We start from the raw sequence: 26,328 nt of genomic DNA, 5'->3' as shown, positions 1-26,328 counted from the left end.
CAAGTGCTGCCTTTGCACATTCAGGCCTGCATTCCCAATGGGCCATGAAAGGCTGGTGAACTAAAATGCCCCCGTCCTTGCATGGCTCATTGGGCATGCTCGCTCATGTACTAAAGGGAAAACATGTATTCCTTTCAAGGCAGCCCAGGAGTGCTTATGCAGCAGAGCGCTCTGTGTTTACACTCAGTTGGCTCCACCATAATGGGCGAGAGTACTGACAGCCCGATGCCCCCTTGCCAAATATTGATGCGCCACCACTGCTCTCAAGTCACCTATTCACACAATGTGATAAATGGAAAAAACTTTTTGCCACAAAAACGATATTGGTTAGGCAGAGCCAACTTTTTGTGAAGAAGCACTGGATGCAAGTCTTTGGCATTAGTGGCTGTTGGATTTCTCGTGCCTCTTCACTGCCGCTATCCAGCCTTATAGGGAGGCCATTAAGGCCAGTGGACTGTTTAAGCAGGGTGATGCATAGCACTGCTTCAAGGAACACAATGCCAGAAACCTACCTGGTCCAGGCCCAGCTTAACCCTCGCCAAAGAAGTATCAAACAATTAAACACACTAAGACTCCGTAAGGGTTCGGTGCAACCAATTTTGACACCAATTGCGAACCTTAGTCAGTCCACCAGAAGGCGATATCAATGCAATCTATGGGACATTTAAGTATTGGCAACAGGGTAACTTTGCTCGCTGACTTTCTTCACGAGGTCTCGGTTACTCGCCTGGAGGTAGGACAGCAGCATGGACATAATTGCCTATGTGGCACAAAGACAACAGGGGATGCAGATTTGCTTGTCCTAACGTACCACAGAGAACATGTTGCTCGGGAGATTCATGTCGTTAATTACACTATATCGAGAAGAGCTAATTGAAGCGTGTTATATTAAACATCCAACAAAACCTGGGGTAGTGATGACGCACAAATTCAAAATCCAAAATGTAGTACATTTTATATTTATCCAGTCAGACAGGGTAAGACCAATGGGGGTGGAGGGTTTTGAGAAAAAGGAAATAAAACAGCCTTCAGCAAGGCATACACAGTCAGTGTTGGGTTATTAGATCAGCATTACTAGGGTATTTATTGAGCGCGGACGGAGCTTCGGGAAGCAACAGAGCGCTTTATAATCCTAGGGTGAAGAACACAGTGAGGGAAGCAGAGAAAAAAGGAGCAGGGAGCCAACAGGTGAGGGCGAGGGTGGGCAATTGGCAGCAAGGGATCGACACGCAACCGGGGGTAGGTGCAATGGTGAGCACATCACTGAGTCTCAAATAAGATGGGGCGTGCACTGTGTGGTCCTAGGTGTTAAGGAGGAGCCATTCCTTGTAGAGGAAGGTACTGAGCTCTTTCCTGAACTGTGGAAGTGATGGGGCAAGTCTGATGCGGACGGCGAGGAGGTTCCAGAGACTTGGAGCACAGACCGAGAAGATGCGGTGTTCTGGTGCTTTCCTTCCTGCACAGTCGTAATTCAAATCGGCCCATTTCCTTACTTTTAATGCATCAAGCATTTGCCCCAAACATCGATTCCAATTCTATAACGGTGAACTCAGCCCTTCCTGATTTGCAGGCCAATACATGGCGCACCATTACTTTTAGTTATAAAAACGTCCGTTATTACAGCTTTAGAAGCAGGAGAAATGCAACAAAGTTCTATATCAAAATTGAATATTAGGATTATTACGATTTTTTGGAACTGCACAGTTGTAATTTATTGGGCAATCGCTAGAGCCAGATTACATTCTTTAGTCACACTTTACATGCGCCCAAATGAGACAGAATATAATCAGGCAGAAAGACCATAACCTGGGATGCACTCCCAGGAGTAGACAACACTCAAGTACGACAAAATGATCACACTGCAGATCCACCATTTAATTCCTATGTAACCATGCAGGGGGTTACGATACACTAGCTACAGACACAAAGCACGCCCACGCCCAAGCAATGTTAGCCAAAACACCCAGAACCAAGTGGCTCTAAAAATTCAAATGGCCCCCACAGGTCTCCACACGGAAAATCTGCTGCACGATGAAAGAGCCCAGGCCACAATAAAAATGGCAATAGGGTCCTACGGAGCCGGTAAACATCCTTTCGGCTGTGGAGTGCAACAGCGTCTCCAATTCAATTTCAATTGTACACATCGCTGCTGGCAAACATAATAGGATCATATTGCATTATGTTATTCATGTGTGGGGATAAAAAATGAAAACCAGATCAGACGAAATGATAACTTCAATGCAGCGATTCATTTCAGGACCAATAGGGAGGCAATTAAGAAAGCGTTGTGCCTTATTGTTCTGCAATTGACTAGGGAGAAGATGAAAGTCCTACTGGCTTCTAAAATTCACGACCTTAGGCCATCAGAATTTTGGCAATCATGTACTGTAAAGGAGGACCCTGCACAGTACTTGTGGCATTAGATTTAATGGCAAAATTGGGTGCAGCTATCAACTGCTGGGATGGCAGGACTTTCCTTACTGCAAAATCTTTGTAAAATATTGAAGTATTGCTCTACTAATGCCCAAATCATGGTTTGACAGATTAGTTTCATCCCAACTACATTAGAACAATGCAATCTCTCTGGGACAGCCACGCTCAGTAATCCATAAACTGTAGAGACTGCAGAATCGGGCGAGTAGATTTATCTGCAAACCTGGACCTCAAGATCGTATTTCCTTGGTCTTTCTTCTTCACTACGGGGTGGCAATAAAAATGAAGTTTTTTTGCTTATTTCATGAAGCATTTTTTAAAGAACTGTTTTAATGAACATACTCCCTTCCGAGTTGCACGCCTCTCTATAAGCTTCCTTAAACACCCTACATTCTAACACTATTGCAAGCTGACTATTCTCCAGTCCAGGAGCAAGACAATGGAACTTGCTCCAGTTAACATTAGAAGTACAACTATATTTTAAACTTTTTCAAAACAACTAAATGATTTTAGTCAAACTATGCAATTACCAATACCTTAATCAAGAGATGTGATATTGTGATAGCTCCACTCTTTATCTCAATCAGTGCAAAGATGATGTAAATTGATAGTTCATGCATTAAAAAACGATCAAACAGAAACTGATATAAAGCTCTTCTTGGGCCAAAGCGCTATGCTATCCAAGAGGTGGTACTAGAGAAAAGAAGGGGCCTAGTCGGTATGCAACATGTTAGAAAAAGCACTGACTTCACGTGGTACCTCTAGGAATAATACTGCGCTCCCAGAAATGCGACTGCCGAAAAAGCAGACTTACTTTTTTTTCATGCCCCTTTACACCACATATATGTGGGAGGGGGTTATGGTATATAATACAACTAGGGGCATGTGGGTGCTAGGGGGGGGGTCTCCCCCCGCATGTATACGTGGTGTAAAAGGGGTTGAAATAAAATTAAAAAGTCAGCATTTTCGAGGTTGCAGTGATGGGGTGCAGGGGTCGCAGTAATGACAGATTCGTACCTCTATAGTACCTGTAATACATAACTATGCATCTATCCATCTTCCAAATCTCTATCCATTCCCTCATTTGTTCTTAGCATTGCTACTCCAACACACCGGTTGAGTCGTAGCCTTCACCTTCAAACCCTGCCAACTGTAGAATGTTTTGCGATTCTAAAACTTTCAGCAAACAAAAGCTATAACTACTAATCACCATGGTTATGCATCAAAATCCCGTACACCTATTGTACATCTGGCATAGAGAATAGAATAGTTTCATATTATCAGGTAGATTAGGCTTCTGAATCGGGAATAACTTATGTCGCGAAATGACTCCATGTGATCGCACAGAATACTTTGACCTTCTTACTAATAAGTAAAAAATGCAAAATGTGAAAATGCCATGATCAACTGGTGCCTGGTCCAGTGGAAGCTGTCGGAAACTCGCTGGGGGTTTGAACTAGTTGTTCCTCCACACTCCGAGGTACACACGTATTCTAAATAGGTCACGCAGCACTGTTCTACCATTTTTAACAAATACATTGCCTAACAAATGGTCTCATTAAAGTATTTGAGGTTCCGGGGGGGCGTGGCTTGGAGCCATGGTGGACGGACAGGCTCTGTAGGAGCTCCCGACCGAAGCCACGCAGCCACCGATAATGCCCCAGTGAGAGCGCATCCATCTAAATGGAAAATGTAGCACCCTGCTGCGGAAGGGGAGAGGTATATCTGGCTCGATTCGCGAGCCCCCACATATAGTGGACTCCGAGATCTACTCGTCCCGGAGGCGAGGGAGTAATGGCCCCCAACAGCAAGATGGCCGCCAGCGTAGCGTAGCCCAGCCGGCGGAGGAACGCACCTCCCGGGAGCCCGGTGTCTCTGGGAATAAGCAACGAGCCTCCGGGCCACCCTTCCATTGATCCGGCAATCATCTGCGGCCACGCCAACGGCTTTTTTGGCCCCTGGGTGTCCCGGGTAGGCAGTCCCCTGTCGGGGCCACAGATTGCCGTGCACCTCCCTAGGGCCGCTCTGGAATGCCCGTGCCCAGAACCACCCCTTCCAGCAGCCCTACAAGAGCCACAACAGCAGAGCAGGGGAGGTGAAGAGACCAAGGCAGCCCGCCGCAGCGCACCCTGCCCCGGCATCCGGCACATCGGGAGTTCCCGCCAGTCAGAGTCACAACAGCCGAGGGCCCACAGCGCATTCCAGAATCCAGACGGCCCTGGAACTCGGGGCGCTGAGCGGAGGGAGAGGACGGCCAGTGGCGTAGGGGCTGAGTTGGAGTGCCCCTCCATAACTCCAGCACCCCCCCCTACCAGAGCGCTGCAACAATTCGAGGTGGGAGCTGCCCCCCATTGGACCCACTGCTGCTCAAGCCATCAACCGCCTGTGGGCCGCGGGCGGGGAGGGTCATTGGGGTCGGTCCTGGCTCCCCCCCCACTGACTCCATTGGCGGCCCCCCCCCCACCGGCTGGGCAGCTCCCGATCGGCCTACCTTCTCAGCAGAATCTTCGGGGGCGCAGCCCGGTTGCTTCCCCCCCCACGGAACTGAAGCCAGCAGGAAGAACAGTCCTGGCCGCCTGCCCGCCAGCCCTACCCTTCAGCTTTCCCACGAGCAACTGACACTCCGGCACCCATACCCAACCCAAAGGACCAACCCGGCTGCCCCAGAGCCATCTTCCACCTGCCCCCCAGTACCTCTCATATTAGGCGCTGGGCAATCTCCCCCGCGCCTGACGCAATACACTACTCATGAACCTCGGCAGCGCCTGAGCCCCCGGCGGGACGAAGGTAAGGAGGCACCTGCCGTGCTGGGAGGGGTAAACACGGGCAGACACTTTGAGATTTGCCCTGTTGGGGGGGCCGGGGTAAGCAATCCGAACCCGGGGGCGGGCCAAGCGGGTACCCTCGGGGTTGCCACCTCACCTACAGGAGAGTTGCATTTGCGGCGGAACTGGGATCAGCCCGTCTGAGCACTCCGGGAGCCAGCATCCCTCGGGCCCATACCAATCTGCAGCCATATACGCGTCAGGCCAGCGGACCCCGGAGCGTATCGACGAGGGAGCCACCCTGTCTTCGGATAACCCCGACTGACCCTCCCTACAGCAAGCATCCCACAAGGAGGTGATAAGCAACCTGAAACGCAATCCAGCGCCTTCTGGGATCCCACCGATCCAGAGCCCCCCACCGTGCACCACTATGTCAAGGAACCCCAAGCCACCCAAGCAAACAGACATTGCAGCTCTGCTAACCACGCCAATGGCAGAGAAATCCAAAAAAGGGGAGCGCACCGAAAGCCAATAGCAAAGGGGGACGGACGAAGTTAAAAGCAAAATCTCATCCCTGGACAAAAAAGTAGGTGAAATTGAGGCGAGGACGGGTGAAATACAAACCACTGTCTGCGAGCAAAATTTCGATATTGAGGTCAGTTCGGACAGAATCGCGGCCCTGGAAGCCAGGTGTGAAGCTCTCGAAGCCAAGCAGGAGGATGCGCAAAACAGGTCGAGGCGCAACATCCGCCTGAGGGGGATCCCCACTTCAGTCCCCGACGTTGACCTGGGCCACTATGTAAAAGACCTGTTGCGCTTCATCATAACTCTCCCGGACGAAGCCCCCCTGGAGCTCGACAGAGTGCATAGGACCCGGGCAAGACAAAACTCTAACTCTCCCCCGGACATCCTGGCCCGCGTGCACTTCTTCCGAGTCAAGGAGGAGATAATGCGTGAAGCCAGAAGCTCAGCTCGGATCCAATTTAGAGACGCTTCGATCTCCCTGTACCAGGACCTAGCGTCCTCAACCCTAGCGAATCGGAAAGCCATAAAACCAATGGCAGAATGGCTCAGCGAGAAGAATATAACATACCGGTGGGGCTTCCCCACAGCCTTAGCGCAACTGATCTCCTCCCCTAAGGAAGCAGAAAATTTCATGAACCCTGAAGCCGGCGACGAGGAGTCCGACAAAGCTGCACCTGACCCCGGAGCTGCCAGACGGGAACCCTTAAACTCCTGGTCCCGAGTCGAGAGACGCTGCAAAGGACGTGGGCCTCCCCCTAAGAGTAAAAAAATGAACAACCGATAGGTGGTGCCACAGGATAACTCAAAATCACACAAGGTTAATCTTGGAGAAGCACTGGACTGGATCTTTAACCCAATTGAACTCAGTCTTCACACTATTGGGTACATCTCTCACTACGCCAGAAACATAAGAGGTGTAGTCGCCTCCCTCCTATGTGGCTGCGTTGGCCCGGTCATAGGCCCCGTTGGTCGAAGGCTGGACCGCAAGACCAAGTTTTTGTTTAAAGGGAGGGGATGGAGTTGTGGAGTCAGGAAGCCCCTTCAGAGGGAGCGGGAGCCCTAATAACCAAGTTACGTCATGTGGCACAAGCTGCAACAAGGGGGCTTCCCCCGGCAAAACCCATACTCGACCCTCATGGCTACACCGGATAGGGAAATCACTATGGTGACTTGGAATGTACAAGGCCTAAATGCACCTGGCAAGAGGAAATCAGTGGAAAGGAAACTCTCACAACTATCTGCGGACATCGTCTGTTTGCAGGAAACACACTTAGTGGCGGCCGACGAAAATCGAATAGCTTTTCTCCGTTACCCAAAACGCTTCTTCGCCTCCTTCAATCAGAAAAAGAGAGGCGTAGCCATCTTCCTCAGCCGCGACTTCCCACTGACTCAGATCACAATCAAAAGCGATCCGAAAGGCCACCATCTGCTGCTGAAAGGCCTACTCGTTGACCTCCCCATCACCCTAGCAGCAATCTACTGCCCGAACATTGCCCAAGACCGCTTCCTTTGCAACCTACTACCAACGTTAACTGCCTTTTCCAAAGGCCGTCTTCTAATTGGCGGAGACTTCAATTTAACGCCAGACCCTGCTCTGGATAAGTCACTCCCCCCGACCAGAGAGGATTACCTAAAAGCTTTGGCCATGGCGGAGTGTCTGCGGGAAACTGGAACCGTTGACACCTGGAGGCTGTTCAGTAAGAAGGAAAGGGATTACTCGTTCTTCTAGCATGTCCACAGAGGCCACTCCCGAATCGACCTGCTGCTGACATCCAGCGACCTATTCCCTTGCATAGAAAACATCCAAATCAGCCTGCGAGCCATCTCGGATCATGCACCAGTCGTTGTGCGCCTGCGGACCTGGGGAATGCCAGAAGCACCAAAATGGTCCTGGAAGCTACAGGACCAGACCCTGGTGGACACCGCCTGCAGAGCGGAAATAACTGAGGCACTCACCAACTATTTCGCAGAGAACACGTCCGATGAAACTCCTAAAGCAGTCGTCTGGGACGCCATGAAAGCGGGGATCCGCGGAGTGGCGATCAACTGCGCAGCAAGGCTCAAGAGGCTCAACCAACTACAGCAAGACAAGCTGGAGGAAAGGGTCAAGGAGCTGGAAGATGCCTTCAAAAAGCACCAAGCCAAAGCCACTGGTCGAGATCTCAAGAGAGCGAAGTCTGCATTGGAAATGCACCTGGCGGACCGCTCGGCCAAGGTCCTGTCTTACACAAAGCAATTTTACTATCTGAACAGCAACAAAGCAAACCGTCTCCTGGTGCACAAGCTGAAAAAAATACACTCACAAAATAACATCCAATGCCTGGCTGACCCGAACGGCAGCCTTCGTTACACAAAACCGGAAATCCTCTAACTCATGGCACAACACCACAGGGAAACCATGTCCGGACCCCCAACATCCAAACTGGCGCAGCAGAACTTCCTAGCGCCCACCCAAGGGACGCCAGCACACCTTGAGTTGGAAACACTGGAGCACCCAATTACAGCGGAAGAAGTAGGCGACACAATTTGCTCACTAAAAAACACTGCCCCGGGCCCAGACGGCTTCACCGCTCAGTTCTACAAAAAATACACCAACATCCTATCTCCCCAGCTGGCGGCCCTATTCAACTCCTTCCTCGAAACAGGCACCACAACTCCGTCAATTGAAGAATCGGTGACGATCCTTATCCCTAAACCAGGGAAAGGTTGGACCCAATGCACCTCATACAGACCCATCACCTTGTTAAACAATGACGCCAAGCTGTTTGCAAAGATCCTGGCAAACAGACTAGCTCCGGCTCTCCCAAGCATAATTCACCCGGACCAGTCCGGGTTCATCCCGGGCCGTAGCACACACACGACAACATCAGGCTCACGATCAACATAATCGAATCAGCTAACAGAATGGGATCGGAACTCATAATCATGTCACTCGATGCACACAAAGACTTCGACAGACTGGACTGGGGCTATATCCAGGAACCGCTGCGCCATTACAAATTTGGCCCGAACTTCTGCAAATGGATCTTATCCAATTACCAACACCCCTCCACATCCCTCAGAGTGAACGGGTGCAAATCCGAAAGAATAAGCATCACAAAAGGCACCAGGCAGGGCTGCCCCTGTCCCCCCTCATATTCGCGCTCTCGATGGAGCCCTTCGCAGATGGAATTCGAGCGAACCCGAGGATCCACGGCCTCTCGGTTGGTGGAGAATCCTACAAAGTATCCCTGTACGCAGACGACGTACTCCTGACGGCCACTCAACCTGAAGAATCCATGCAAGCCATCTGGCAGGAATTAGAGCAGTTTAAAGAAGCAGCCGGATTCCAAGTAAACTTCACGAAATCAGCAGTAATGAGTCTCAACATGCAGAAGAAACACAGGGCTTCCCTAGGGGCCAAAAGCCCAATCCCATGGGTAGAGCGGCACCTCACCTACCTAGGCGTCCAACTCCCAAGGAAACCGGAAAGAATCCATAAAATAAATTTCCATCCATTATTCACAGATTTTCAAAGGGACCTGACGAGATGGCGAACGCAGGAAATCTCTTGGTTTGGCAGGATCACTGCCGTTAAAATGAATCTAATCCCAAGACTATTATACCACTGCCCGGTCCACAAGAAAGCTATCCACAAATTACAATTGGACCTTTTAAAATTCGTCTGGGAAGGTAAGAAGCCGCGTGTACCAAAGCGCATCATGCTCCGAAGCACAGCATTAAGTGGCCAAGGGGTCCCAGATGTTGGCAGGTACTGCCTGGCGGCCCAGCTCTCCCACGCCTTTGCGTGGAAACTACAGGACCCACAACCTCGTTGGCTGGCACTGGAGGACCGCTGGTGTCTGACGCCAATAGAAGGCCTACCCCACATAAGAAGCCCCACCTGCTCCTTCAACAAAGAACCACAAACACAGTGGCAAGCTGGAGGAAGGCAGCCCGCCAATGGAACCGCAGAACTACGATAGGTCCGCTCACTCCGATCTCGGACAACCCGGATTTCTCCCCAGGCATCTCCCCAAACAGCTTTGGCAAATGGAAAGCAGGAGGACTGCGTGTCATCGCGGGCCTCTTCGAAAACGGCAGCCTGCTGAACTTTGAGGCCTGCAAAACCAAATTCCTACTCCCTGAAACCGAAAGGTTCCGATACGCACAGCTGAGGCACTGGCTGTCAAACGAAGGAGTCAAACTAAGCGGAAGCAGAGAACTTTCGGCCCTAGAGAAAACCCTCACTGCCACCCCTCTCAAAGGCAAGGTGGCTACCCTGTATAGGCTCCTGGACAGAACGGACCCAAACAAGAAGGAACCCTACATGTTAAAGTGGGAAGAGGTCACCGGTAGAGAGATTGATCCGGAGGAATGGAACCGCAACTGGTCCCGCATCTGGTCCCGCGCGCACAAGAGTTCCAAATGCATAACCAACAAGGAAGGAGCCTATAAGGTGTGTTACAGATGGTATCGAACCCCTGAGGTCCTCAACAAATGCAACCCCTTGATCCCGTCGCACTGCTGGAGGGGCTTCTCCATCAAAGGTACGCTATTCCACCTATTGTGGACCTGTCCTAAAGCAGCCCAATTCTGGCAGGAGGTCCTCGAGCAAATCAAACTAATCACAGGCCTCACAATCCCATGGGACCCTGGAGTAATCCTGCTGGGAGCAACAGGCGAAGGCCGATTCCCCCTAACCGGCCGCCTAGTGGACCTCTGTTCGCAACTTTTAACAGCAGCAAAAATATCAATCGCCAGGCTCTGGAAACATCCCGAGGGCCCTTCCATCCCAATGTGGTGGACCAAATGCAGGGGGATAGTAGCAGCAGAAAAAAATCACTGCAGTGCGCTTCGACAATAGAAGTAAATTCCACCAAATCTGGGCCCCATTCCTAGATTACACGCAGCAATTCCCGGGAGTGGCGAGACAGCCCCCAAGCTTGCGCTGGATGGAGAAGCTCGACTAAGGTCCCCCGGCGGAGGCAAAATGAAAGCACACCCCCGAGACCACACCGAAATCCAACACTGATAATCGGCGACTTCCTTGTCACCACCCGGATCCTGTCCTAGGGGTCACCCCCCGTTCCTAAGCTATGCAGCAAAAAGAGACTCCCACAACAGCTTAATGTGAATAATGATGCTCCCGTGTCTCCCCTATCTCCCCCCCCATTGTTTCCTTTGAACTCTAGTTCTATTGTTTTACCTGTTGACTGAACGATGCTTCAATGTTACCTTAACTCCAATGGCTTACTGGAAGCTGTATGTTTCATCACATTTTAGGTTTGTCACTTTAACAAAATAATAAAAAAAGCTTTTTGAAAAAAAAAAAAAAGTATTTGAGGTTCCATGTATTAGTAGCCCCGCAAAAATATTGCGATACAAAAATATCACCATATTTTTGCTGCGATATTGACGCATGGACCCTGCGGGGGAAACCCCTGCAACTCCTGCATTATTTTAAAATGTGTGGGGGACACCCCGGCTCCCACAAATTATACCCCCAAAAATATTGCCTATGACGAGACAAATGGCCATATGTACGGCGATATTTTTGGTGGGGATATTTTGTAGGGATACCATATTTGATGATTACAGCCGAGCTTCACCTGGTGGTGTGCCATTTCTTCAACCTGGTGTTGACCGTTTCAATACAGATGGAGATTTTGACATGAAGAGTGGAGCGGCGCTGTCCAGAAAAGCAGCGGTAGGGCGCTTGGAGGTTTATTTCCCTTTGGCAGCAGCACACTTTCTCATCTCTTTTCAGTGGATCTCATTCTCCTCCACTTTCCAATACTTGCATGCAATGAGCAGACAGAACACCACCACCACCCACAGTGTTGTTGCATGCAATGGGAGGTAGGTATGTGGGTAGAGGTGACAAACTATACCACTCATGCACTCTCAATCAAAATGCTCCATTTTGAAACATTGGGCTCTGCACCCTATGATCGTAAGTCAATGTTCAGGTACTTGTTTGGAAAAACGTACGAGTCAGACAAAGTTCACAAATGAAACATTTGTGGTAGAGACAGAAAAACCTCTTTATTTCGCGGGTCCTACTCCATGCAATGTAAGAGACTACGTAGAGTTAGCTGAAACGCCATGATCCAGGAAGCTCCTTAACACAAGGCTGTGCGGGACTAGATCTTAGGGGGCACTCCAATATTATTTGATCAGTTTAAATCCAATCTCATTGCCCTGACCCTCCTCTGTTGGTGGGGAACACATGGTCAGCATGGTTTCTTGTTCTACGGACTAGTACGTTTTTGCACGGATTCTACAAATAAACTGCATTCAGAACAAATACAACCTACAAATATAGACCAAGAAAGGTTGCTTTCTTAATGTGAGATTCATCAGGGAGCATAATCTGCTCATTATGCTTGGTTGAACATAGTTTATGATCCTCACTGCTCTCACGGACGATGAATAGAAAGAAAAAAAAAAGGTGCCTGCTTCGGGGTGCACAGGTCCCCAGTTCAGGATTTAATAGCCCCATTAAACATTACCGCAATGGTAATCAAGTCGAGCCGCAACTCCACATAATCCAAAAGCGACACCAAAAATGGTTTGAAAGGGTTCCAACTTGCTTTCACTTCTCTAAGACCCTTACAATGCATTTCCAAGTTTGGGTTTCTTTGCCTCCCCCTCGTTTCCGAAAATAGTTTTATACCTCTTTACATCTCCCTTGCGACAAAAAAGGAAGACTGTATTTATCTTTCTAGCTTCTTCATTTTTCGCCACCCACTTCTTCCTGGTTTTTGCTCTCTGAAGCAACATGCTTTCTCAAATGAAAAAAAAGGTTTAGAATTCTTAGAAAAGCTCTTTGTACGATATGTGACATGGACAAAGTAAATATCCTTTGGCTGTGAATCGCAATAAACCGCTTACGTCAAATATATTCATAGAAGAAGGCATTATAAAAGGCAACAAAGGTTCCAAGGAGAACTTATAAAAGGTAGGAAATCCTAAAACAAATAAAATCTGGAACCTTCAGATCATTTTCTCCAAAATATTCTGGAAGCAAAACTTTTAGAAACCTTATCATATGATGTCTAAAACAACAAGGTGTATTTGTTTAAAGAAAAATGAAACAACCATCGAAGCTAAAATAAATCGGGATTGTGAAACCCAAAGGTTTGGGCATTTGTACAGGCTTCGAGTTGGCATATACGAAGCACAGACCTCGTATGCAGTGGAACCTGCACCATTTGTCAGCTGTTGCCAACTTACTGGTCAGGCTATGCTACAGTACCTACAACGTATGGCAGGAGGTATTGCTGCCACATACCATATGGTCTATGGTATATGACGACTATGCTCGGGCACTAAGATCATTGGCAGCCATCATCAACAAGATACTCGCATGATTAATCGTAAAGACCCAATGAGTGTTCATGTGCACCGCAATGCCCACGCACAGTGATCTGGTGAATGACCTTCACAGTTTTATACAGGGTTGGACCTCAATTCCTCATTAATAGGTTACTGAGTGCACCACAATCTGCCATTAAACAAATCTTCAGTGGCAAAAGTGTCTGTAGTGTGCTAACAGATGACACATGACTCCTCTTTTGCTGGAAACTCAAGACATGGGCATCCCCCCAGAGAACATGTCCTTTCAAAGTTAAACGAAAAGTCCATGGTTGCTCATGCAGCCCAAAGAAGCTGGGGTACAGTCTCGTAACCAACACAGCAGTGTTACAGATCACAGTGCCGAGAGGCCACCTTGGTGGCATTTGAACACTGTATAAACATAAAAACAATCAAACGAGAAACACCCTTTCAATGATGAGCTTATTAATCCAACAACCTTGAATCCGTGGAGCCGACACTGTAATGACTAGCACTGCGCAAATATTTACTATACACTTTAAGGCCCATTCTCTCAAACAACTGAGTACAACTTGTTATGGTTCTGGTATCTGATCACTTTCTCTGCATGCACAGTGCACACAGTGGGCCCCAACAGATTACGATAACTCACTGTGCAATGTCGGGCATGTGAGAGGCATGTGGTGTATTGACACATTGAGCCATCTTGCTTGCTTCAGAAAACAAAGTTATTAAGGGTATTCATGCTTTGCAATTAAAACCTTATACACAAAAATATATATTAAGAACGTGATATTTAAAAAATATAAAGCAAGTCCTCCACCCTCCTCCACCCTCTGACCCACTTAAACATCCTAGTCTCTTGGGACCTCTAGTCAATTAATGTAATGAATCTTTAAGTTTCGGAAACGCCATGGTTATTTTGTAATGTTGGCCTCTTTTTAAAAAGTCCATTTGAAATTTGAAATTCTTTCCAAACCTTCATAACTGCCATGATTAGAGTCACTTGCCAGCAGTTTGTGCACCTCGCCTAATAAGAGCCTGATCTTGATTTGCTTTCATAAAGTTCCATTGAGTCCAGACTTTGAAGAGCTGTCAGGCACTATAGCATCTAGCAAGTAGCCAGTATAGAGAGTATAGAAAGAAAGCCATTGATCTTGATGTGCCAGAAACATACTGACTTGCAGTTCTGGGTAACTGGCAATCGATATTGCCAGGTCTGGCTATCAGTGGATGTGGAGACATCCTCTGCAAACAAAAGACCAAAGAACAGTGCTGTGCCATCACAGCTGCACGCTTCCTTGCCCATTCCTTCCACGTGCCAGCTTTGTGGATGCAATTGTAGTCTTTTGCCTGTACTCATTTTCAGCAGTTATTCCTTTTGTGCCAACACCTTTGTTTTGGCACATTTTGCCAGCCCAATAGAGGCTCTGGGAGAAAATAAATGTAATTTATTAAGAGGGTGCTTTTGCAAGTGGCTGGGGAGTTATTCCTTAAGTAATGGCACTGTTGCCACCTTAGGGTGGAGATCCCTTTGGCACGAGAGTAACATTGCTCCATATGTGGAATGTCTGCTTCAGAAATGCGTGGGCATCCTGTACGAAGGAGGTTTATACTTTGTTGATAACTCAGACCTTCATTGGGTGCCATGGCATGGCACAGTTCTGAGCAATGGAGGGGAAGGGGAAGAATCAGCAGATGGGGAAATACACACAGTGTTAGGAGTTGTAATTGTTTACTAGGTCTATACAACAAAATACCTCAAAATGATTACAATGCATCTTTTTATAGCCATGAAATTGGAAACCCAATTAAACTTTGGTCTAACTTTCGTCTAACTCCAACCATTAGCAGATTATGGTGGAGAATGCTCCACGTGGGATATTTAAGAGCTTGGAACAACGCCACAATTTTGGTGGAATAAAATCGGAAAGTTAAAAGAAATGTTGGCCTGACTAATTGTTACAGGAAGACACTGACTGTTAAGAATAATTAAGGACAGCGAGGAACTGAACCACGCGGACCATTGACCTGCTAAGAAAAACGGCATACAGATGAAGAAGTTGTTTAATCAATATTCAATTGTATCCCCATGAAGAATTTCCAGCACAGCAAATGAAATGAGTGAATAAAGTGGAATGAAACATGTTGGGTCGAATGGTTTGAAAGTAAAAAACTAAAACCTACACAACTGGTCATTTTAGAATCGTCGTCAATGCTGCTAGGTTCTCTCCATGAACAAAAAAATACTATATGTAGTGTACTGTGGGTGTGAAGTGGAGAGTGGTAACTAATGATACATTCTCAAAAATTGATCAAGCAAATCAACTAGAGATGTCTGTTTTAAATAGAGTATGTTTTTAAGATATATAATAAAAAATATATATTTTTTGGATAAATGCAAAGATATTGATGTTGGTTTTTTGAAGATAGAAATATAATCGAAAATTCTATTTAACAGTCATACGGTGTGTATCTGAGAAGACAAAGGACCGTCCAAACAGATTGTATGTACAAAATCTTCCATACCCAAAACATTTTTTTTTCACTACATTTAATCTGTGATGCATGCAATATTTTTCGTCACACTGACTATGAATAAAACCTTTTGTAAAAGGTCAATGAAGCGAACATTCAAAATTGACAACCACGCAGGCACTGCATTGTCATTTCACGTGTACACTAAAGCCAATAATGATGGCTTTAAAAATGCTGGATTACCATAACACTGCGTTGAGTAATTCTCCCCCCTCGCCCATTACTTGTTTGAGGAATATTTATTACGTCTGAGAGCTGCTACATGACTCACAAGGCCCCACTCCCACACCACATTATCTCACCACAACTGAAGATAATGTGACAAGCGTGAGATAGCAGTCTTAGAGGCCTTAACCCTCAGTTAACAAAAACGGCCACAAACACAGCTATGAACACATCACAAACCCAAGAATGTGGGGGTGGAGGGTGGGATAAATGCCGTCTTCCCCTTTCTGCATTCCACACCAATAGTTTTGGCACCGATGGTGCTAAAATGCTTAATAGGAGCAAAACTAAAATAAGTAGGTCTTAAACTGGCAATGTCCGCACTAGCCCCACCCACTGTCGTCCAGGATCTCATTTTAAGATCTACCTTTCCACACCTGTAAGACAGCCTAGCTTTTCCACTGGCCCACATGCTCAACCCCCTTTAAGCCGCTATGAAGATGAAATGCAGCTGGAATGAAGTACGGTGCAGCAGTGTCGGCTGAGGTGCAATGGCAGAGAAAGGTAGGCGGTTTGGGTACCAGAACAGAATGGCATGACTGGTCAAAGTTGACCAGCTTTAGCAGCGATAGCACTGTAACATCTGGGGCAATGCAGGTAAAAAAAAGATAGGCATTCCATGTGAAACTCTTTACTGGTCAAGCTTTTCAAAAATATCAAAATCTTTCATAACTGAAAGTGGAGATATCAGTCACAATTTTAAACAAGTAATGGAAAACTGTTTTCCCAATCAATATCAATAAATCCATCTCTTTCCATTGTGGACTGGCCAAAGAGCCATGTCAACTGAAATAATTTTTTGGGCCTATGTGCCCGGTTTTCAAAGCAGGAAGCCCAAGAGAGAAGTGTAAGTTGATTGCTGGCCTTGCAGGCATAGTCCAAAATGGATGCACGTGTGCACACTAATAAAAATGCAAAATGCCGTCACAAGCCGTGGTAGCCCGTAACACATGCTGGCTCAGTACTTTTTACTCCATGGCTCTTCTCCGGCTGACGGAGTGGCCTCTAAAGCTTCTATGTTAAGGTCGTGGGAGCATTTGAGTCCACCATGCCACATGCTTCTACTTTAAACCTCGACATTCAACTAATTCTCAGGCTTTGACTGCTATAGTGTCTTACTCCGACACATTGGGGGCTGCCCACACCCAACCACAGAGGCCACAGCCCTTGGGAAGCATCCCTGCCAATGTCATCTGAAAGCTCAGTTTCAACCAGCAGCAAAAGTTACACCAAGAGGCCACTATTGAATGGGGCTTGGTTTGATTTGGTTGCGGGATGCATTTGGTAATCGCTATTGAGACGATCGCCGTGAGCCAAGCAGACCATCATTTACAGCCCCGCTGTGCATTGAAGCTAACCAGCTACACCAATCTAGAAGCCAACCAGCTACACCTATACAGGACACACCAGGCCCATTCCCTCACGCCTTGAGAAAGACCCATGGTCGAAACACCTATCGGCACTCTAGAAATGCAAATAGCATATGGTGTATATTCAACTGTACCCAGAGATGTCTGCCAAACCATGGCAAAGATTGGTCACATTTAATAGTCTGTAGGTTTAGTTACACTCTCAAGCACATAAGTGGTGTCCTAAATCATTGGAGACCAAATACAGGGTATGAACATACCAACTGGCTAACATCCTATCCAGTGCCCCGGTAACCAGGGTTCCAACCCCAACCTTGTATATTCTTAACCTCTGGGACCGCAGGAGCTCGGTCTCACTGGAACCCCAATTACTGGCTGCAGGAAATAAACTTGATGCAGAGACACAAAACAGATCAACAGATCAGTGCAGAGATCCACAGTTCCTTCAAGCTCCAAACCTTGAGTATATTAAAACAATGCAAACTTAAAAAAATCTTTAATCTTGTATGACCAAAGAATTCGTCTCGAACTTAACAATCACTATTCGCTTGAATTATTTCATTTAATAACCAAGCTATTGATTAACATGTCTCTTTAGTATGTTGTTCAGTAATAATGACAGTAGTCGACTCAGCACGCATCAATAACAATTAAGTCGCATTAAGTGCGACTCCTGCGCACATTTCACCTGCGGCGCCTGCTATATGTAAGTAGCAAGGCTCGCTGCGGCTCTACACGTCCGTGCCATCTGGGCACCATTCCCGAGGCTGCGGGTGGCGACCACTCCAAGATGGCGGCCCTGCCTCGCTGATCTCACCTCCACCGGCCCCTCCGATGACATCCCTGCCCATTGGCCGACGACGGCTACAAGGTAGCCAATCGGGCACCGGAGGCGTGAGCCGGCCCTACAGAACGAAGGCCAGCAGGAACTAAGGCTGTTTCCTGTCTCAGCCTGTCTGTGCCTGCCTTGCCTCTTGCCAGAGACCCTGCCCGCTGCCGCCTATATCCGGACTATCACCAACTAAGGTACGACCGCCTAACATTCTTAAAAAGAAGCAGACTGCACCTCGACCTGTAATCAGGTCTTCCAGCGAGGCAAGTGTGCATTCGCCATTGCAACACATGGGGTATTTGAGGCAGCCCAATATGGCCGACCTATTCATGTCGCCGATGGAACCATCCATAATTAAGTAATGCCTCTTTCAGTCACTTGATTGCCTGCACTGTCTAGTCAGCCATACCCGAGTATTGCTTTTTCCTGTCACTGATTGTCCGCACTGCCAGGTGCATAATCTCATCTTGCCTATTGTGATGTTGTGAGCCCTAGCCACTGCTGCCTTTGCACACAGGTGCATAACCACTTTTGCCTTTTGTGTAGTTGTGAGCCCTAGCCATTGCTGCTTTTGCACACAGGTGCATAACCACTTTTGCCTATTGTGATGTTGTGAGCCCTCGCCACTGCTGCTTTTGCACACAGGTGCATAACCACTTTTTGCCTATTGTGATGTCGTGTGATTCAGCCACTGCTGCTTTTGCACATAGGTGCATAGTCTCATTCTGCCTTTTGTGAGCTAGCCATTTCACAAGAGAGACCCCCACCATAGATAGCTAACACCTGTCCACTCTCCTATCCAAACCTAGCCATACCATGCAAGGCTGCTTACTATTCATGATGTTTCCCTTCTGTGCTATCCCGCTTGACACACATTGCACAGGTGCCTACTTCTTTTTCCACGATAATGGCCTATCCAGAGCAGCCTGCCCCCGTCATCATCCCATCCCATGCCCCACACCCTTCCTGCCCCACACCAATCCATTCCACAACGTGCACCCCTCGATCAATCGCCTAATAGATCACAAATGTATCCAAACGTTACGAAGCAATAACACACCACATTTAGTACCTATAACAACCACCCCAGTCCTCAGTGCACTTAGACGCACTAGACTCAGATCACGGACTCTCACAACCTCCTATTTCACAACCAGAGGACTACCCAAAGTCAATCAACCCAATCATATCCCAATTCTAGGCACATTAAGAACCCTAAGACTCAGATCTAGAACCTCTAACCCTCCTCGAAATATCACTCTTACCAATCATGCTAACACAGTAGGCATACCCCCATTAAGAAACCAAGATAAACACTCCAAAAGTCCCATCATATTCAAACAACAATCTAACGCTATTGAAACTACCAACATTCACCTACCCACCCCAATCCAAGAGCCACCCCCAGCCACACACCTCAAAGCAGCCCTCATCAATGCGCGCTCCATACCTGCTCATGCCACTGAAATTCATGACCTCATTACTGAGCAAGAACTTGACTTATTCATAGTGACAGAAACCTGGCTCCACCAAGCGTCCGGCCCCTCGATCTCCATCGCCATTCCCCCAGACTATACCATTCTCAGAACAGACAGAACAAAATCAGTAGGTGGAGGAGTAGCCATTATCTCGAAAGCCCACCTCAAATTAAGAACCAGCCCCATCGAGAGCCCAGTCGGTTATGAAGTCCTGCTAGCTAAACTAGCTACGGACCATAAAACCACTATAAACTTAATAACCATCTACAGAGCACCTAACACCTCATCTCAACCAGAATTAGACATACCATTATTGTTAACGCCACTTATAAAACCAAACACAAAATGCTTAGTCCTAGTGGACCTGAATCTAGGATTTAACGACCCCCAAGACCACAAAGCAGAGGCACTACATAGTGCACTTAAAGACATGGCTTTCACGCAACTCGTGAACACCCCTACCCACATAAAAGGGAGGTCTCTAGATTGGATACTATATCTTAACACTATAGTATCCATAGACTCCATCTCCCCGGTACCATGGTCAGACCATCACTGCATAAACTTCACTATCCTGCATAAAAATCCAGATGTACCCAAAACGCCCATCAAAGAATCATATGTAACAAGAAACATCCGCAAACTCACAGCAGAAAATATCAACCCTCTATTAGCCAAAGCCCTCAATAACAAAATCATTAACGCCAAAGAACCGTGTGCCCTGGCAGACCTTTAACACAACTCTCTTACTAATACAATAGACGCCCTAGCACCCTGCGTTAATAAAACTAAACGTAAAGACAAAAAATCCTCCTTCTGGTTCAATGAGGAACTAGTCTCCCTTAGACGAATCAAAAGATCGCTTGAACACCGCCTAAAGAAAAACCAGACCCCAGAAGCCGTGGAAGATTTCAACTCTGCAAACAAAATCTATAAATCAGCCATCATCACCCATAAAGCAGATGCCTTTAACACAAGAATTAGTAATGCGTCCTCCGATAGCAAAGAGTTATTCACCATACTCAAGGAGTTGGAGAACCCCCTCCCCATAATTAACCCAGTCAAACCTCGCAAAGAATGGTGCACCACCATCCAAGATGCCCTGGACACTAAGATTAAACTATTACAAAACAAAATTATCTCTCAAAGAAACCTCCTGTCCGACAAACACTCCACGGCCAATCAGATCTCCACTACCGTAGAAAACACTGCCCCTCTCTTCAACTTCACACCAGTCTCTCACGATACAGTACTCAAGACTATAGCCAAACTTAAAGCCTCCAACTGCAAAGGAGATAACTTCCCAGTACGCCTAATTAAACTCTGCACCCCTACCCTCACGCCCATAATCACCAACTTTGTAAATGCCTCCTTCTCCACCAACCAGGTCCCAGTCAGCATTAAAGCAGCCTGGGTCACACCCCCCTTCTAAAAAAGCCCATGCTAGACCCATTAGTGCCTACTAACTACCGGCCCATACCAACTGTCCGATTTTTGCTTAAAATCATTGATAAAATAGCGTAAAACCAACTACAAACTCACCTAGAACAAAATAATCTGCTAGGAGCCAGACAATCAGGCTTTAGGCCTAATCACAGTACTGAGACAGCACTCTTGGATCTAAAAAACCAATTAGACGCTATCAGAGATTCTGGCAAACTAGCTACACTACTGCTACTGTACCTATCAGCAGCATTCGACCTAGTAGATCATGACAAACTATGCAACACTCTAAAAAAAGATTTTAATCTTTCCAACAACGCCACTTACTGGATCAAATCCTTTCTCACGGACCGTACATCCAGAGTTGCCATTGGGAATTTTGCAGCGGACCCCATATTAGTGCCCATAGGTGTCCCCCAGGGATCCTGGCTATCCCCTACACTCTATAATGCATACACCAAACGCTTATTCTCAGCCCTAGACGATATGGGTGTCATTTACACCAATTTTGCAGATGACACACAGATCCTCATCCCTATCTCAGGTGACTACACCCAAGACACCCTCACCATTAATAAAGTTTATTCCATAATTCAAAACTGGATGGCCCTGAATAGTCTTTGCTTAAATTATGAGAAAACGGAGATCCTCATTGTGGGCTCCCAAAAAAGAATAAGCACCCTCCAGCCGGACTACTCTCACATTAACATCGACGGTACCCGGATCCCAGTACTTAAACAAGTCAAAACGTTAGGTGTCTACATCGATGCCAACCTCTCCATGCATAAACAAATAGCAGCCCTCTCTTCATCCACAGCTTACACAGCAAAACGTATTGCTCTCAGTCGCCAATTTCTCACCCCTGCAAATTGCATCACTCTGGCTAGAGCCCTGATCCTAACAAAACTAGATTACTGTAACATCCTCTTCCTGGGAACTTCCAAAACCAATATAAACAAAATCCAACTACTACAGAATAAAGCCCTTAGAGCGGCCTTAGAGATAAAGAAATCAGAACATATATCTAACATTAGAAGAGAAAATCACTGGCTGCCTATTGAAGCAAGGATCATATTCAAAACCCTTAGCATTGTCTACAAATGCACCACCAACAAAGCGCCCAGCTACCTCAATAATTCCATCAAAAACAAAATGGCTTGCAGGTCGCTCAGATCCAATAATCTGGCCCTCTTAGAAGTTCCCGCATTTAAATATAGCAGAGCAGGAGGAAGTTGTTTCAAAGTTTTAGCCCCTTCGCATTGGAATGCCCTACCTCTAAGCATCAAAAAGCAGGAATCATTACAAAAATTCAAAAAAGCTCTGAAAACCTGGTTATTCAATAAATTTTGAACATAAGGTTATGGACTATCCCACCAATTGGAATCTGATTTAGGACCATATCTGCTTTTGTAACGTCTGTATAAAAAATGTATTATTGCTTTGAAACTGTAACATTGTTTAATAATTGACTACCTTCTGGAGCTTTCGCCGTGATACCTCAGGGTCTGGGCGAGTAACAAATGTATTAAATAAATAAATAAAATAACATAAAATAAACAGTAAATAGTGGCCAACACGTGTTTTGCACTCTGGCGTCTGCTTTAACGGCCTCTACGCATTGAAAGAATAGCTTCTTTACACTAGGACTATTTTTTCCCCAGTGCCAATGCCATGCAAAATTGCAGTTGCACCAGTGCAAAGTTTCTTAAAACCACTGCACTGCAAGATATAATGAATTCGAACCCATGACCTACATATGGAAGAGTAACCGTCTTTTTGGCCTTACCTGCTCACTTAAAAAACAGCAAGCAATCCATCAACATCGCATGTTTTCAGAGGAATCTTTGTGACCACGCCGACTTTGTCTTGATGAAGTTTGTTGGCTTTTTTCCCACGAGATCAAATCAAGTCTGAAAGAAGTAAAAAAAAGAAATCATGAATATCTTCTTGATGTGGGTGTTCTAAGTGCAACCATTTTTTCAGATACCAAATAGGATTTCTTCCATTGTTATTCATCAAACAGTGTCCTCTCCTTGCAAAACAATCGCCCTAGAAAGATGTTGCTGGAGTAGTTCTAATGCACACTTTGCAGTCAGCATTTCTGGGTAATAGCACCAAGCACCAATCAGACATGCGTTTACCAGAATGCGATTACATGAATTACTGATCTAAAGCATTTCCAGCAATGCAGGTTACTCCTAGTCCTAATCTTTCTGCTCTTGTCAATCTGCAAGCCAGAGACAGGCATCCCACTGCTTTTGTTGATATATCTATTTTACTACTTTACCCATACACCTCCTTTGGGACTCCTTATATCTAGAATCCCCTTTAACACAACTCTACTGTATAGCCTACTCCATCATGAACTCACCCAACAGATGGACAGAAAGACTGCCATGGAAGTAGGATTTATAGAAATTGAGATTACCGGTATGTAATCTACTCATTACCTCCAGGTCGCACTTCCTAGTTACATGGCAAGCAGTGGCGTAAAGCTTTGACGCAACTTAAAAAAAGCTACAATAGACCACGATGGATTTTGCCACATGTGGGTTTATTAACTTAAGATCTGAAGAATCCTGTAAGATCCAGCCTGCAGCTCACTAGAGCCAAAGAATGACAAAGCAGTAAGCCACATATGCAACCTGTACTACCTGATAAAATTATGTGAGGGTACCAAAGTAGCAGCGTTACATAGGTCAAGCAGAGTCACTTGCCGAGCATGGTTAATTGTCCTAGCAAGCCACCAGGCTCAGGGTTGGCCTTTCCTTGGGCAAAGGTAGGTAGCTCTATGCGTGCATGAGAATAAGCAGTTGAGGTGGCCATGTGTACAAATCAAGGCTTAGCTACTGCGAAGGGTTCAGACTCTTTCCACAGTGCCCCATATTTGGCAAACATTCAGTAAGTGGATTTGTTGTTCCTGTAGAAAAGGTAGGATTCAGGAGGGTGATGTGCAGAAGGAAAAACTCTGCTCACATCAAAGAAGAATTTAGACACGGAACACACATCAAGACACCCAAGTAAGGAATAAGGGCTAAATCTCCCCTCAGACATGCATACAATGCACAAACCATGACAAACATGCAGACATTCAAGGCATCTTCCAATAGACCCTTGCCAGTTGGAATTTAGAATGTTCCAAGTACAAGAGGCAGATCCCTTGGAAGCAACACGCTTTCACTTGGAGGATACAATAGAGTATAATGCTGGGAGAGATGGAAAGCAAACTGTTCTGTAACCGCTTGCATCTATCTGGTTCCATAAATGCCTAGTTTGCCAATAGTGTCCGTCGCAGTCCTAGCCTGAATCCACGATGTAAGAAAGGATGGTTTTGACCATATTTAAAATTCCAGGGGATTGGGATTAGTCCCCTCAAGATATGCATTGAAGAAGGTCCAATGGTTTACGTAGGACTGGAAAGGAGAACAATGCCAAGGCTGATGTTTGTCCACAGGCTTCTGCTGAGAGCGACCCTCTCACTGGAGTCTAAACCTCCCAATTCTCCAAGGTTTCAGTTTCAGAAGGAGAGAAGGGAACATTAGTAAGGAGAAAAGCAGAGAGAGAAGGTAGTGCTGGCAAGAGCCCCATCTAGAAGCACATTTGCCCCCAGGACCAGAATAAGGCCACTAGAGAGCCTGAACCCCATTTTTCCCTAATCTGCACTGACACTTTAAGGATAAGGGGGCAAAGCAACACAAAAAGAACACAGGAGAAAAATACCATTGTAGAAGAGAGAAAATGTACCATCAATTCTTCCAATTTGGGAGTCCAAGGAAATCCCAAAACAGCCCAATGGACAAATCTGTTTCAAACATTGAGACTGACATCAAACAGCTGTGAGGAAGGTCAAACCCTACGGAAATGTTGCACCACTATCATTTGCACCCACCCATGAATTACCAAGCGGTGCACCAGATCCCAAGATGGAATATACCCACAATGTTTGCCGATATATGCTTTTGTCACAATTTTTGGACAAGTCCAGATAATCGAACAGCACTGAAAACTGCTGCCAACTCCATGTTGCAAAAGTAAAAGGTCTTCACTTGTCATACACCTCACCTGGGTCGAAGGCAAGCTCCGGGTTGACTCCAGGAAAACAATCTGGCATACTTAATCAGAACAGAGCGCAGCTATTAGGGCAAAGAGAACACTGGGTGAACTAAGCAGGGAACTCCCATCAATGGAGAGCATCACAAAGATAAGGAGACTGATAGGATATGCCATTTACAACGCGCCTGTACACAAGTGTTTCTAGGCGCGCCAAGACAAGGAGGGGGAACACAGGGAGGACAAAAACAACGATCTTACTAGGCCCTGTGTAACTCAGATTGCGCAAGTGCGGGGACGTGGAAGGGAAGAAGTGCCAAGGAGTGGGGATGGGGGGCGGTGCAGGTAACACAAAAAGCCCAGCCAACGCTTGCCTCATAGGTGCAGAAAGAAGGGACTTTAGGGTTGCAGATACAGACCACAAGTGCTAGGGGAGCCGGGAGACAGTGTGAAGTGCAACTGGACATTCAGGAGCCTGGGCCCAAGTACAGAAGGTAGCCAGCTGACCAGTGCGTGGACCAGTCGGGACATCAGCAGGGGAGAGGAAGAGAGAAAGCGGAAGGTCTTGAGTTGCTTCTGGAACCAGAGGTGATTCTGCCCAAATTTGAAGGAGGCGGGGAGGCTGTTCCAGAGGGACGCCCCAACCGAAGATAGAGATCTGCCCCCAAATCTCTGCTTGGAAAACCGACTGACCCTCGGAGAGTTGGAAGTGGATGAACGGACAGCTCGAGAAGGCAAGGGTTTATGAAGAGAAAGTTGGAGGTAGTGTGGTCCCCAGCCCCAGAAAGCCTTGTGTATGATGCAGAGGGTCTTGAACTTGATCCTTGCCACCACTGGGAGCCAATGAAGAGATTTCAGAGCTGGAGAGATACGATCCCAGGGCTTGAGGCCAAGGTCAAGGTCAAGTCTCACAGTCTTGTTCTGGATAGGTTGTAGAGGTCAGAGAGTAGACGCATGAAGATTTATAAAGAGGCTGTTGCAGTAGTCCAGCCTAGACAGGACCAGAGCTCCTCTGGCGACAGTGAGCTTCTGGGGGAAAGTGAGTAAAGGAAGAATACCTCTGAGGAGGTGCAGCTGTTTGTTTGACTTTTTAGAGACGTCAGAGATGTGTGGAGAGAAGGAGAGGGTGGAGTCGAAGATGACCCCATGGTTCTTAGCCACACTGGTAGGTACAGGAATCTGGAATCAAATTCTGGAAACTTATAAAACGCCTCCAGTTCTGGTGCAAGGAGCACATCAGGGGCTTAAGATATAGCCATGCACACCATAACACAGACAGGCCAACATATCTGCCCTGTAGCCAACTGGTGATGTAGGACTAGAGCATGGATTACAGGTGAGCGCTAACC

General features: G+C 46.8%; 1 protein-coding gene across 7 annotated transcripts in view; it reads right to left on the bottom strand.

The window, feature by feature from the left end:
* Positions 1-26,328, bottom strand: part of PRKCD (protein kinase C delta) — a 1,081,757-nt gene that overhangs the window by 754,965 nt on the left and 300,464 nt on the right. For all 7 annotated transcript variants that reach the window (XM_069643552.1, XM_069643559.1, XM_069643551.1 and 4 more), the window contains one exon: positions 22,716-22,839. The gene's annotated coding sequence lies outside the window, so the exon portion shown is untranslated. The remainder of the gene's footprint in view (positions 1-22,715; positions 22,840-26,328) is intronic.

The sequence above is a fragment of the Ambystoma mexicanum genome, chromosome 2p (genome assembly GCF_040938575.1).
Source record: "Ambystoma mexicanum isolate Mex_15411 chromosome 2p, UKY_AmexF1_1, whole genome shotgun sequence".
Taxonomy (NCBI): Eukaryota; Metazoa; Chordata; class Amphibia; order Caudata; family Ambystomatidae; genus Ambystoma; species Ambystoma mexicanum.
The sequence above is the reverse complement of the archived record's forward strand: the minus strand, read 5'-3'. Positions and strand labels throughout refer to the sequence as shown.